This window comes from Diabrotica virgifera, chromosome 10 (genome assembly GCF_917563875.1).
Source record: "Diabrotica virgifera virgifera chromosome 10, PGI_DIABVI_V3a".
NCBI lineage: Eukaryota > Metazoa > Arthropoda > Insecta > Coleoptera > Chrysomelidae > Diabrotica > Diabrotica virgifera.
The window spans coordinates 63,728,242-63,741,145 of NC_065452.1; the positions used below are offsets into that span (position 1 = coordinate 63,728,242).

The following is a 12,904-nucleotide window of genomic DNA, read 5'->3' on the forward strand; positions in this document are numbered from 1 at the left end:
AACTGTTCCTGTGACAATATAGTTAATTATCTAAGATCCATAAACATTTTGTACAATATGTAGGTGTTTACTTTTGTTATTTATATTTTGTTCCGTCGCTAATAACCTTTTGGTGGATGTGACTTCTTTTTCTAATAAAAAAAATAACATTCGAAAACACAAACTACACAATATTCTTTTCTCAAGATGGAAACGTCTGCTTCAAATGCAAAAAACCAGGATACATGGCAGCAGTCTGCACCAAATCTACAAATATATCTACGACACAACAAACTCCACTAAGCTCTACAACTTCAAATCATACAACTGTAACTGATTCGACTGCACAAACAGCAACAGCATCGATTCCTACGCAAACCCTTACAAGTACGACTAACCAACTTGAAACGTCCCAATCTAATCAAGTTCCAACCACATCGTCACACCAAAGTACCTTTTCAGAACATACTGAGTCAAAATTACCAAACGTAAATAAAGAAGAAACCGAAAACAAAGAAACTCATTTAAAACGCTCTTTAAGTGAAGTCGCCTCTCCAGAAACCGACAATGCACTTCAAGAAAACCCATTTGCAGTATCAAAATCTACAGGAACTCCAAAGAAGCCAAAAACATCTAAACTTGAAGAAACGTATTCGAATGTACCCATTTTCTTCATGATACATCCTGCCAAAACCTTCATCGATAATCACGAACCACCATTTCTGCTGAACAGTGATCAATTAGTCTTCCTCCTAGAAAACATAGTTGGTTTATCGAACCCCATAATCTCAATCAATGACTTCACTTCTGATTTGAGAGGTCTCAGTGACATGTTAAAGGAAATCCGTCCCTACTTAAAAGAAAGATCAATAAAAACAAGGCTAACTTCAATAAAAATATACTTGCTCATTTTGAAGAGGTGGGCTCCGGATTAGAAAGTGATGCATCACAGTCATCATAGAGCAGCAGCTGGTTTCTATCCATTGTTATTTTCTTTTTTTTTACATTCAACTCAATAATACACTGGAATATTGATGGATATTTCCATCGCTTAGCTATGTTACAGATTATTATTGCCGAAAACTGTCCAGACATAATCTGTCTGCAAGAGACCAATTTAAAAACCCCAACAGAAATACAGTCCCAAACACTACACATTACACATGCTTCCGTAAGGACAGGATGCTTTTTAACCATGCTAGTGGTGGTGTTATTACATTAGTAGAAAAATCCCTTGACGCAGATTTATTTCCCGTAGTAAGCAATTTAGAAGCGATAGTCATCAAAATTGAATCCTCCATGTCTTTTTACATATGTAATATCTACATTCCTCCCAACTCACAGGTAAGTTACACAGACTTGCTACACCTTATAGACCAAATTCCAAAACCACGTATAGTCGTATGTGACTTTAATGGACTCTTGATATGGGGATCTTCTAACACAAGTTTGATGGGAAGAATAATAGAAAACTTATTACATAACCTGAATTTAAATTGTCTTAATGATGGAACGTCTACTAGGTTTAACTCAGCATCGGGAGAATCATCAGCAATTGACTTAAGTCTCTGTGATCCAATTTTAACTCCATCCTTATCCTGGGAAGTGCTGTCGTTCACCTATGGTAGCAACCATCACCCCATAAAAATCTGCAATATTAATATTCTACCGGAAATACAAGACTCATTTGTATCAAAATGGAAAACCGAGAAGGCTGATTGGGTGAGTTTCTCAACATATATTGATAATTCCATAGAAAGCTGTGAAATTAACTACTGTGATATCGATAGAACAATCACCGATTTTAATGACAATACTAAAAAGTGCCGAACACTCCAAAAACAAAAAAAAAATATATATAAAATCATCATCCAGTACCATGGTGGAATAAAGATTGCGAAGAAGCAATACGACAAAGTAAAAAAGCTCGAAATAGGTTTAAGCGGCACAAAACTCAAGAAAACAAAATTGAATTCAAGCGCCTAAAAGCCAGAGCCCAATTAATCATAAAAACATCAAAAAGAGCCTCATGGTCAAAATACGTCTCTGAAATAAACAGTTCTACTCCAATGAGTGAAGTTTGGAAAAGAGTAAAAAAATCTCCGGTTTAAAGTAAAGTATTCTTCATCAATTAACACTCTTAAAATTAAAATTCATGGTGACGTTTCAATTATTACTTTAATCATCGTCAGAATAATAAGTTTCTTGAGCAGATGCTTTAAAATAATTTTAAAGGAACAAACAATAATTAATGAAAACGTAAAAATGACATTGACAATCATTGGGTTAAGTCAATAATTTCAAACATGCCATGTCTTGTTGCGTGTTTAAGGGTGGCTTCAAAAGAAATATGGATAATGCCTCCTTGATGCTGAGTTCCGTTGGAGAACTTGCATGACCAATGATTGAGAAGTCCTTACGACTAATAGGGTGGTCAGAATCAGTCATATGTTGGAATACCGCTGAATTTGGAATTGTTCTTGATCGTCTTCCTAAGTGATGAGTGACACCTAAGTGTTCGCAACATCTGACATTAAAGTGACGTCGAGTTTTCCCGACGTATGTAGCTGCACAGATACTACATTTGAATTGGTATATAATGTTAGATGCGAGATCACTAGGAATCATGTCTTTCACATGGAAACGAGATCCTATTCTTTCCAAAGTCGTGAAAACAAATCTTAATTCTATAGAGGGAAATTCTTTTTTAATTGTTCTACGGATGTTGCGTCGGATGTGTAAGCTGTGGTAACCAGTATTATATATAATATATATTATATATAATAAATCCAACGCAACATCCGTAGAACAATTAAAAAAGCATTTCCCTCTATAGAATTAAGATTTGCTTTCACGACTTTGGAAAGAATAGGATATCGTTTCCATGTGAAAGACATGATTCCTAGTGATCTCGCATCTAACATTATATACCAATTCAAATGTAGTAGCTGTGCAGCTACGTACGTCGGGAAGACTCGACGTCACTTTAATGTCAGATGTTGCGAACACTTAGGTGTCACTCCTCACTTAGGAAGACGATCAAGAATAATTCCAAATTCAGCGGTATTCCAACATATGACTGATTCTGACCACCCTATTAGTCGTAAGGACTTCTCAATCATTGGTCATGCAAGTTCTCCAACTGAAACTCAGCATCAAGGAGGCATTATCCATATTTCTTTTGAAGCCACCCTTAAACACGCAACAAGACATGGCATGTTTGAAATTATTGACTTAACCCAATGATTGTCAATGTCATTTTTACGTTTTCATTAATTTTAAAATTATTTTAAAGCATCCGCTCAAGAAACTTATTATTCTGACGATGATTAAAGTAATAATTGAAACGTCACCATGAATTTTAATTTAGTTATGGGTTTTATCTTTAACTCTTAAAATTAATAATACTATAGTCTCTACTCCACAAGACATTGCTGAAACTCTTGCTTCGACCTTTGAACAACATTATTATAGCGAAAACTACAACACTAACTTTAGAGACTACAAGCAAGACAAAGAACGCACTATCTTGTCTCTAGAAGATTCCTACGAAAACCCCCTATCTAAACCTCTTACTATCATGGAACTAAATAGCTCCTTACAGGACATGAAAAACTCAAGCTCAGGACACGACAATATCCCTGTTCTCTTCCGTAAGCAACTGTCAATCTTGGCAAAACAACATCTCATACAAATTTCCAATCAAATTTGGTAACATTGGCAATTTAGGTCTATATGGTCAAAAGCTACAATTCTACCATTTTTAAAATACAGAAAACCTCGACTTGACCCAAAATCATACAGGCCTATCTCTCTAACATGTGCCATGGCTAAATTAATGGCAAAAATAGTCAACACCCGGCTTATGTGGACACTGGAAAACATTCATTTTTTCTTACCAGAGCAAAACGGCTTCAGACGTAACCGGTCAGCAATCGACAATATTATAGACCTACAAAGTGACGTCCAAGAAGCATTAGCAATGAATCAAATGTGCATCTTCGATCTAAAGAAAGTTGGATATACGTGTTGGAGATATAGCATCATTGAAAAACTGCACGCATCCAATATTCGAGGACACTGCTTAGCCTAGATCGAAAAATTTTTAAAAGACTTTTCCTTCCAAGTAAAAGTCAACAGCGTTTATTCAGATTTTCATACTGGAGAAAACGGTACTCCACAAGGCTCAATACTCAATCCTACCCTATTCCTAGTTGCTATAAACAACATATTAAATAAATTACCTAAACCTCTCAAAGCTCGCCTCTATGCAGACGATTTAGTGGTGTACATTAAAGGAGCACAAAAAGACTCTTTGTGCAGAATAGTACAGTCATTTTTAACCCAGCTAGAAGAATGGACAGTTAGTACAGGATTCGAATTCTCCGTTACAAAAACAACTGGGATGCTGTTTTCGAAAAAATCACCCGTTGCTCCAGTCATTTATCTTCACAACAGCATCATTCCCTTCGAAAACTACGTGAAATTCCTCGGTATGTGGTTGGATCAAAAGCTGTCCTGGAAAAAGCACATACAACACTTAGCGCTAACATGCAACAAAAGACTCAATTTGCTTAAAACTGTATCAAATCGTTTCTGGGGGTCCGACTTTTCTACACTGCTGCTTCTGTACAAAACACTAATTAGATTCAAAATCGATTACGGTTCAATTGTTTATGTCTCCGCAACTAAAACTACCCTAAAACCACTAGATACAATCCACAATGCCGCACTTCGGATCGTTCTCGAAGGTTTTCATACTTCACCCACAGAAAGCTTATATTCCGAAACTGGAGAACCATCATTGCAGTACAGGCGGACAATTCTAACACTCTCACATGCTTCTTCCGTAGCTGCCAATAAGGATCATACACTATTTGAAAATATTTTTTCCAAAAATATTCACGACATTTTCTCTAATAGACCTCGTACCGGAAAACCTTATTACATGCGAATAAAGCGGCGTTTAGACACAGCGATAAATCAAACAACTTATCAAGGTCAATCGAGTTGTTGCAACTTATCATTGTGTGTAAACGGTGCATCGCACGACTTATCAAAGTTGGAGTTGGGTTGAAGTTGGTATCGGATTGAATCAACTTGGATTGAATCGTCGTGTCTAAACGGTACAGCGATTTATCATTGGAGTTGGGTTACATCAATTTAGGAGAATCTTACCGTATTAGAATTTATTTACATATCCAATAGATGTAATAATTATATAAGTATATAGATCCAATAAAAGTTAATAACAAAAATTGTAGCCAACTTTGAGATTCACATTTCAAAATTAATTAGAATGTTACAGAGGGTGTTCGATAACATAGTGGCAGACCTAACTTATGTTTTTTTAAATGGAACACCCTGTATTTTATTTTATTTTCAAAATCTTCTTAACTTCGCCATTACAAATGTATAAAGGATTGTTATGTTGTACAGGGTATTTTACAAAGTTATAACCAATTTTATACGAAAATTGTAACAAGTTAACTCATTGTAAAAAATAAAAATAAGCACAAAAGCAATAGATTATTGATGCCATAATTTTTTATTTATTCACGATTGAAACCGAATATAGAGGGCAGGTCGAATGCAGGAAAATAGCCGATATAAATGGTATAAACAAACATTTAATTGAGGAGCAGAACAATACCGATTTGATTAAAAATATTTTAACGTACTCATAATACTAAAATTTACTAAAAATTTCTGAATAGTGACCAAATTCCATTCAAATCAACAATTTTCTGGTTTGTTTATACCACTTATAGTAGTTTAAATTTATTCCACCAGAGGTCAGATACTTTGTTTTTCATCGCGAATTATCAAAATTTTCATAAATTCTTCTTCTTCTTTTTGTATAGACATGACTGTCTGTTTTTTCAATGTGCCTCTAGTAAGTAGTCGTTCAATCGTTTTCAAGGTCTTACCACTGATCGTCTGCCTATTGGGAAACCGTCTCTCGCTGTCCTGACTACTCTGTTGTCATTCGGCTTATATGTGGTCATTCCATTATATTCTTCTGTTTTTTACCCTGTCTTCTGTCGTATATCTGCACTTCCAGCTCTGTCCCATAGAGTCTCACCATCGATTTTTCGAAGGGTTTTCATCTCCGCTGTTTCGAGCAATCTTTTTGTCCTCTCTGTGTCGGGTGTTTCTACCGCGTATTATTATTCTGATGACTGTGTTGTAAATTCTGCCTTTCATATCTTTTCCGATATTTTTATTTCTCCATATTGTGTCATTCAGGCAACCTGAATTCAGACAAATCTTTCATTCTGCGTTTAAATTTCTCAAAAATACTTATTAGTTTTCTAAGGATTTCAAAGTTCTACGTTCTACAGTGTGGCAAAACCAAATGGAATAACTTCATTATTTCGTAAACCGACGACTAAAAAATCCGGAAACAGGTCGATTTTTATTTTGAAATTATGATTTTGTGGCATTTACATACTAGTGACGTCATCCATCTCGAAGCTGAAATAAAAAATATACATACGGACCAATGTAAAAAAGGTCATTTCATTGTTGTCTTCTTACCGGCGTGAGAAATACAAAATAACATTTACTATTTTATTTGGACATAAGCCACAATTCGAGTTTGAAAACAAGTTTACTTGACGTTTCGACTTTCACTTCGGAAACCGTTATCAATATAAAAAAAACATTCATAAATTAAAAATTTAACTTTGTTTCGGGTGAAGCAACGCAGTTGGAACAAGCAGAATATTATAATTGTCACCGGAAAGCGAAAAAGGTAACGCACAACTTGAAAGAACTTATATATTTCTAACTTCGTTTCTGGTGAAGCAACGCAGTTTGAACAAGCAGATATATTATAATTGTGTCACCGGAAAGCGAAAAAGGTAACGCACAACTTTAAAGAACTTAGATTCTAACTTCGTTTCTGGTGAAGCAACGCAGTTTGAACAAGCAGATATATTATAATTGTGTCACCGGAAAGCGAAAAAGGTAACGCACAACTTGAAAGAACTTATATATTTCTAACTTCGTTTCTGGTGAAGCAACGCAGTTTGAACAAGCAGATAAATTATAATTGTGTCACCGGAAAGCGAAAAAGGTAACGCACAACTTGGAAGAACCTATAGTTTTCTAACTTCGTTTCTGGTGAAGCAACGCAGTTGGAACAAGCAGATAATATTATAATTATGTCACCGGAAAGCGAAAAAGGTAACGCACAACTTGGAAAAGCCTATAGTTTTCTAACTTCGTTTCTGGTGAAGCAACGCAGTTGGAACAAGCAGATATATTATAATTGTGTCACCGGAAAGCGAAAAAGGTAACGCACAAGTTGGAAGAACCTATAGATTTCCAACTTGGTTTCTGGTGAAGTAACGCAGTTGGAACAAGCAGATATATTTTAATTGTGTCACCGGAAAGCGAAAAAGGTAACGAATAACTTGGAAGAGCCTATATTTTTCTAACTTCGTTTCTGGTGAAGCAACGCAGTTGGAACAATCAGATATATTATAATTGTGTCACCGGAAAGCGAAGAAGGTAGTCCCTGAAAACTATAGGTTCTTCCAAGTTGTGCGTTACCTTTTTCGCTTACCGGTGACACAATTATAATATATCTGCTTGTTCCAACACCGTTGCTTCACCAGAAGCTAAGTTAGAAAACTATAGGCTCTTCCAAGTTGTGAGGTACCTTTTTCGCTTTCCGGTGACATAGTTATAATGTATCTGCTTGTTCCAACTGCGTTGCTTCACCAGAAACGAAGTTAGAAATCTATAGGTTCTTTCAAGTTGTGCGTTACCTTTTTCGCTTTCCGGTGACAATTATAATATTATATCTGCTTTTTCCAACTGTGTTGCTTCACCAGAAACAAAGTTAAATTTTTAATTTATGAATGTTTTTTTTTGATATTTTCAACTCAGGCGCGCCAAAACCAACAAACCACTCGCAAACCCGCCCAAATACGTATTGCGAACCATCATAGCTTTTGTTGAAAAACCGACAGAAGTTAGATTGTGGTGCGCCGTGTGCGTGCCGTTTGTGCGTCTCTTGAAAACACGTACTAATCTGACGAACATGCTGCGCGCGAGCGGCTCGCACACCGAGCAGAGCGCATATGTATACCTGCCTTTACGATGAATTCTCTAACATTTTCTGCGAGTTAGGAAGTACCACGTTTTCAATGATGAGTTTTCTAAAAAAAAAAGAAAATAACTATCTATGACTGCCGAGTGGGAAAGAACTAAACTCTCGTCTCGCGTAACTACCAGCTCCCACTCTGGTTTAGCCCTTCTTTGCTCTTTGCTCGTACTCTTTCTTCGCTCCACTCTGAACGTGCACTTCTTTGCTCTTTGCTTGTGCTCTTTGCTCTTTGCTCGCACTCTTTCTTCGCTCCACTCTGAACGTACGCATAGGTAGTGATGTGAGTCGAGAATATTTCCAAGCGAATATTCGCGAACATTGGAAAGTTTCCGAGAATATTCGCCTATAAAAAATGGAAATATTCCCCTGTCCGCGAATATTCCCGGAAACTTTCAATGGAAAATTCTCGAGAATATTTCCGAGAACTTTCAAGAATGTTTCCGAGAACTTTCCATAATATTCCCGTGAACTTTTGATAATATTTCCAAGAGCCTTTTGGACATAAGAGTCGGTGACGTATTTTGAATTTACATGGTAGCGCTATTTAATTCACACGGCCGACGAACCTGTACCACTGCCAAGTACAAAAGGAACATTGTTTTGAACATTAACTTCATTATTTTTATACTAAAATGCCTAAAGCTATACTAAAATCATAATAAAGATGCACTAGAAATAAACAAACCAATACATGTTGAATGTTACGAGGAGTAGTCCCGAATCATGATTTAAAATGTATAAACTTTGCAAATCATGATTTGGGAGTCCTCCTCGAACATTCAATATGTTTTGTTTGTTTATTTCTAGTGTATCTTTATTGTGATTGTAGGATAGGTATAATGCATGGGAATATTTCAAAAAAGAAATAATAAAAAAAAGAAAAAATTCAAAACTACAATAAAGTTATATCATTAAAGCTTCCTGTAAAAACTAGATGGAGTTCAATTCTTAATTGTATATATAACATACAGAACTGTCTGGATGATGAAATATTTTGGATAAAGTTGTAAAAAGTAGCAGTTGTGCTAACGCCAATTGCGAAATGGATTAGACTTTATTGGAAGGCAATATGTTTAAAATATCTCAGGTTGTCGAGGCATTTAAGGATACAAAAAATATTTTTACCGAGAATATTCCATTACTTCCAATCAATAAGTCTGAGAAAAAGGAATGCTTATCTAAATTAGAAAAAAAGAAAAAAATGACAGTGAAGCCTGTGCACTATGCTGGAAACTTGTTTGATTCTTCTTTAACAGGACAAAGCCTCACTGGTAAAGACCGTATATATTAGCTATGCAGTGTATAGACAAGATATTAACCAATCATCCCAAGTTTATTACCAAAAAAGAATACATTTTACAGAACTAACAAAGTTCTGAGCAAAAGCAGACCTTTGGTCGATGGATTTTATTTGGCTTTCAGCACGATCAGTAGATTGTGTAAGCTGGTGACAAGGAATGTGCACCAAAACTTCTTTAAAAGATTTGGCAATTACAATACTGGGGTTACCAGCTTCCTACGCTGAAACAGATCGTAGTTATAGCACATACTCTTTCATACATAATAAAATGAGAATACATACATTTCATACATATACTGACTATAGATAGAGCAGGGAAGTTAATAGTTCATAATGAAAAACTCACTAAAAGATCATAAACATGGAAAAATGGTATGTGATGAGAGTCTTTCTATAACTCATCTGTTGGAAGCAGGGCAAGACTCTAAATCCATATCAAAAATGAAAGATTAATCGAGACGGAGAGAGACTCTTCATTTATTCTCTTCATAATATGGAGTCCAGCTTGTGTGAAGACAATTTATTTGACTCACAAGAATAGACTCTTACTTATTTATATATTTTATAATTATAATTCCTTAGAATTTTGTAGTGTCTTTTGTTATTATTTGTTAAAAAAAAGAGTTCCTGCTTTAATACTATATAGGAATACAGATTACCTGAAGTAAGTTCCTATATAATCAATTTTGGTGTGGTTATTGTATGTTATCTTTTTTATTTTAATATATTTTTAAATAAAATAACTTTTTTAGTTTTAATTATAACGACTATTTGGAGTATTTTTTTTTAAGTTAAATTTTAAAATTTTGGACATTTAATTTTTACCAGATTTTTTCTGTAGTCGTAATACCACAATAATAAGTAAAGCTAACTACTGATTTGTATAATTTATTAAAATAATTTTAATAAAAATGCAATACTTCCATAAGTTTCCGAAAGTTTCCAATATTCCCGGAAAATTTCCGGCGTTTGAATCTTCCCGGAAATTTTACATCAGTACGCATAGGTAATGTTGTATACAAATTAAAGTACGGTAATGGTACTTTTTAATAGTGATATAAAATACAGGGTATCCCATTTAAATTTTACTGAAAAAATAATGTTTAACCCTTTCAGCACCAGTGGACGTACGACGTACGTCCACTTACTATACTTCAGGACGTACGACGTACGTCAAATTTATTTTATTACGTTTCAACTGTTTTTATTTGGATTTTTTGCTTACACTGAAAAAAACGTTTCAAAATAAATAAATAAATAAATACTGTGGAACCTCGATAAGTCGGATTAATCGGGAACGCGGCCGATCCGGGTTATTGAAAATCCGGGTTAGCCGGAGAATATGGTAAAAATTAATAAAATACGGTACTCTTACAGATAAACTTAATTATAATTGCCAAAAAAATGAAATACTTATGTCCAGTACATCTAAATTACGTACAGTTGTATACATTATTGTTTATTTCTTGGTAAAAAAACTCAGTCAAAGTGAAAACATTTTTATTTTATCTGATGAAAATCGATCCAGGTTAGCCGGACTTCCGGGTTATCGGAGGCCGACTTATCGGGGTTCCACTGTAAATAAACATTGAAAATTAGTATCTGTCTTCAATTATTTAGTTCAGTCACAGTTTAGTATATCGTGGGTCGACCCCTTTTCAAACAAACAATTTTGTCCAAAGATTAGACAGGTAGAAAAGACCTTTATATTTAGTAATAGTTAACCAGAATTAGTAAGTACATTTTGGGAAAACCTATTTTATGATTGATAAATACTGTGTCATTAGATTTCAGGTATATTTACCCAAAATTTGAATAAAAGTAAATAAACTTTCCAACAGGTAAACACTGAATTAGTTCCAGATAAGAATGTATATTTTGCAGGTACACAGTTTCTTGAGGATTAAATTAATAATCCGGAGGAAAGTTTATGTGTATCTGCTAATAGGCTACTTATGGTTAAAATAAATAAATGAAATCGCAAAGATATTAGTTTCCGATTTAGTTTCAAACGGTAGTTCGAAGTGCAGTCTTCTTTGAAATTATTTTATATTATCTCGAAATCTATTTCTCATCATGAGTGACAGTGATTCAGACCCCGATTTTTTGTTCGACAATATTACGTCCGGCACTGAAAGTGAATATTTTGATAGTAGTGATGATGAGTTTTTATCAGACAATAGTGATGCTTCATCTGTTGGTAACAATCCACCTGCGTGGAATATGATATGATTGGAGGTATTCGACCTGATAATGTGCCAGAATTCCTTGGGATTCCAGGTCCAAATCCAGATGTGTTTCCTGACGAAGATGTATCTTTTACAAGGTGTGTAGATGCCTTTTTACCAGTTGACTTGTTTCATTTTATTGTGCAATGCACAAATTCTAAAGCACAATTATATTTTGCAAATCATCCGCAAGTCAATTTTAAAATTCATGGACTACAATGGCGCCATGTAACAGTAGAAGAAATGAAAACATTTTTTGGATATATCCTAAATATGGGTTTGAATAAAAAAGCGCAGATATCAATGTATTGGAGTACGCGCGCTAATCTAAATACTCGGTGGTTTCGAGAGAAAGGTCTCAGTCGAAACCGATTTTTATCAATTTTAAAATTTTTACGATTTGCTGATCCAAATAACCTACAAGCAAATGATAGATTATGCCGTATTAGACCATTTCTAGAACGTTTAGAAAGACTATTTCAACATAACTACCAACCAAAGAAGAATGTTGTAGTCGACGAATCATTGATGTTGTACAAAGGCCGTTTACATTTTCGGCAATATATTAAATCAAAGCGGTCCAGATTCGGAGTAAAAGTTTTTAGCCTTTGTTCCTCAGATGGATACATGTACAGCTTTGAAATTTATACTGGTCAAGGTCAGCAGCAGTTTGCTCTTCCTGACGATATTGCTAATGCTAGATTATCCCTTTCAGAAAGAATTGTAGTTCATCTTGGTAGAAATTTGCTGAACTTGGGTTATTCTTTCTATACAGATAATTGGTACAGTAGCACTCGACTTGCTGAATATTTATTAGAAAGAGAAACGCTACTTACTGGTACAATACGTTCAGATAGAGGGGTTCCACATATTCTAAAAAATTCTCTACTCAATAGACACCAATCAGCATTTTCAAGAAAAAATAATATACTTATTTTAAAATATTTTGACACAAGGGATGTTTATGTTTTATCGACAGAGTTCACTGCAGAACTTACGGAAAGAGAGAGATATGTTGCAGGTGGGCAACGAGAATTTTTCATGAAACCCGCAGCAATTCAACAATACACTCGCTGCATGCGAGGCGTCGATAAAATAGATCAATTACTTCATTCTTATAATTGCTGCCGAAAATCTTACACCTGGTTTAAGAAATAAGGATTACATTTCCTTCAACGTGCAGTATTAAATTCACATTATGTTTACAAAGAATTAAGCGGCAGAAATATGTCATTATTGACCTATTTAAATTTTGTGATCGTGTATTTCGTGGAAGGG

General features: G+C 34.8%; 1 protein-coding gene across 4 annotated transcripts in view; it reads left to right on the forward strand.

Annotated features, from left to right (window-relative positions):
* The window catches only part of LOC114339115 (uncharacterized), a 63,440-nt gene that overhangs the window by 26,168 nt on the left and 24,368 nt on the right, over positions 1-12,904 (forward strand). The window lies entirely within an intron of this gene.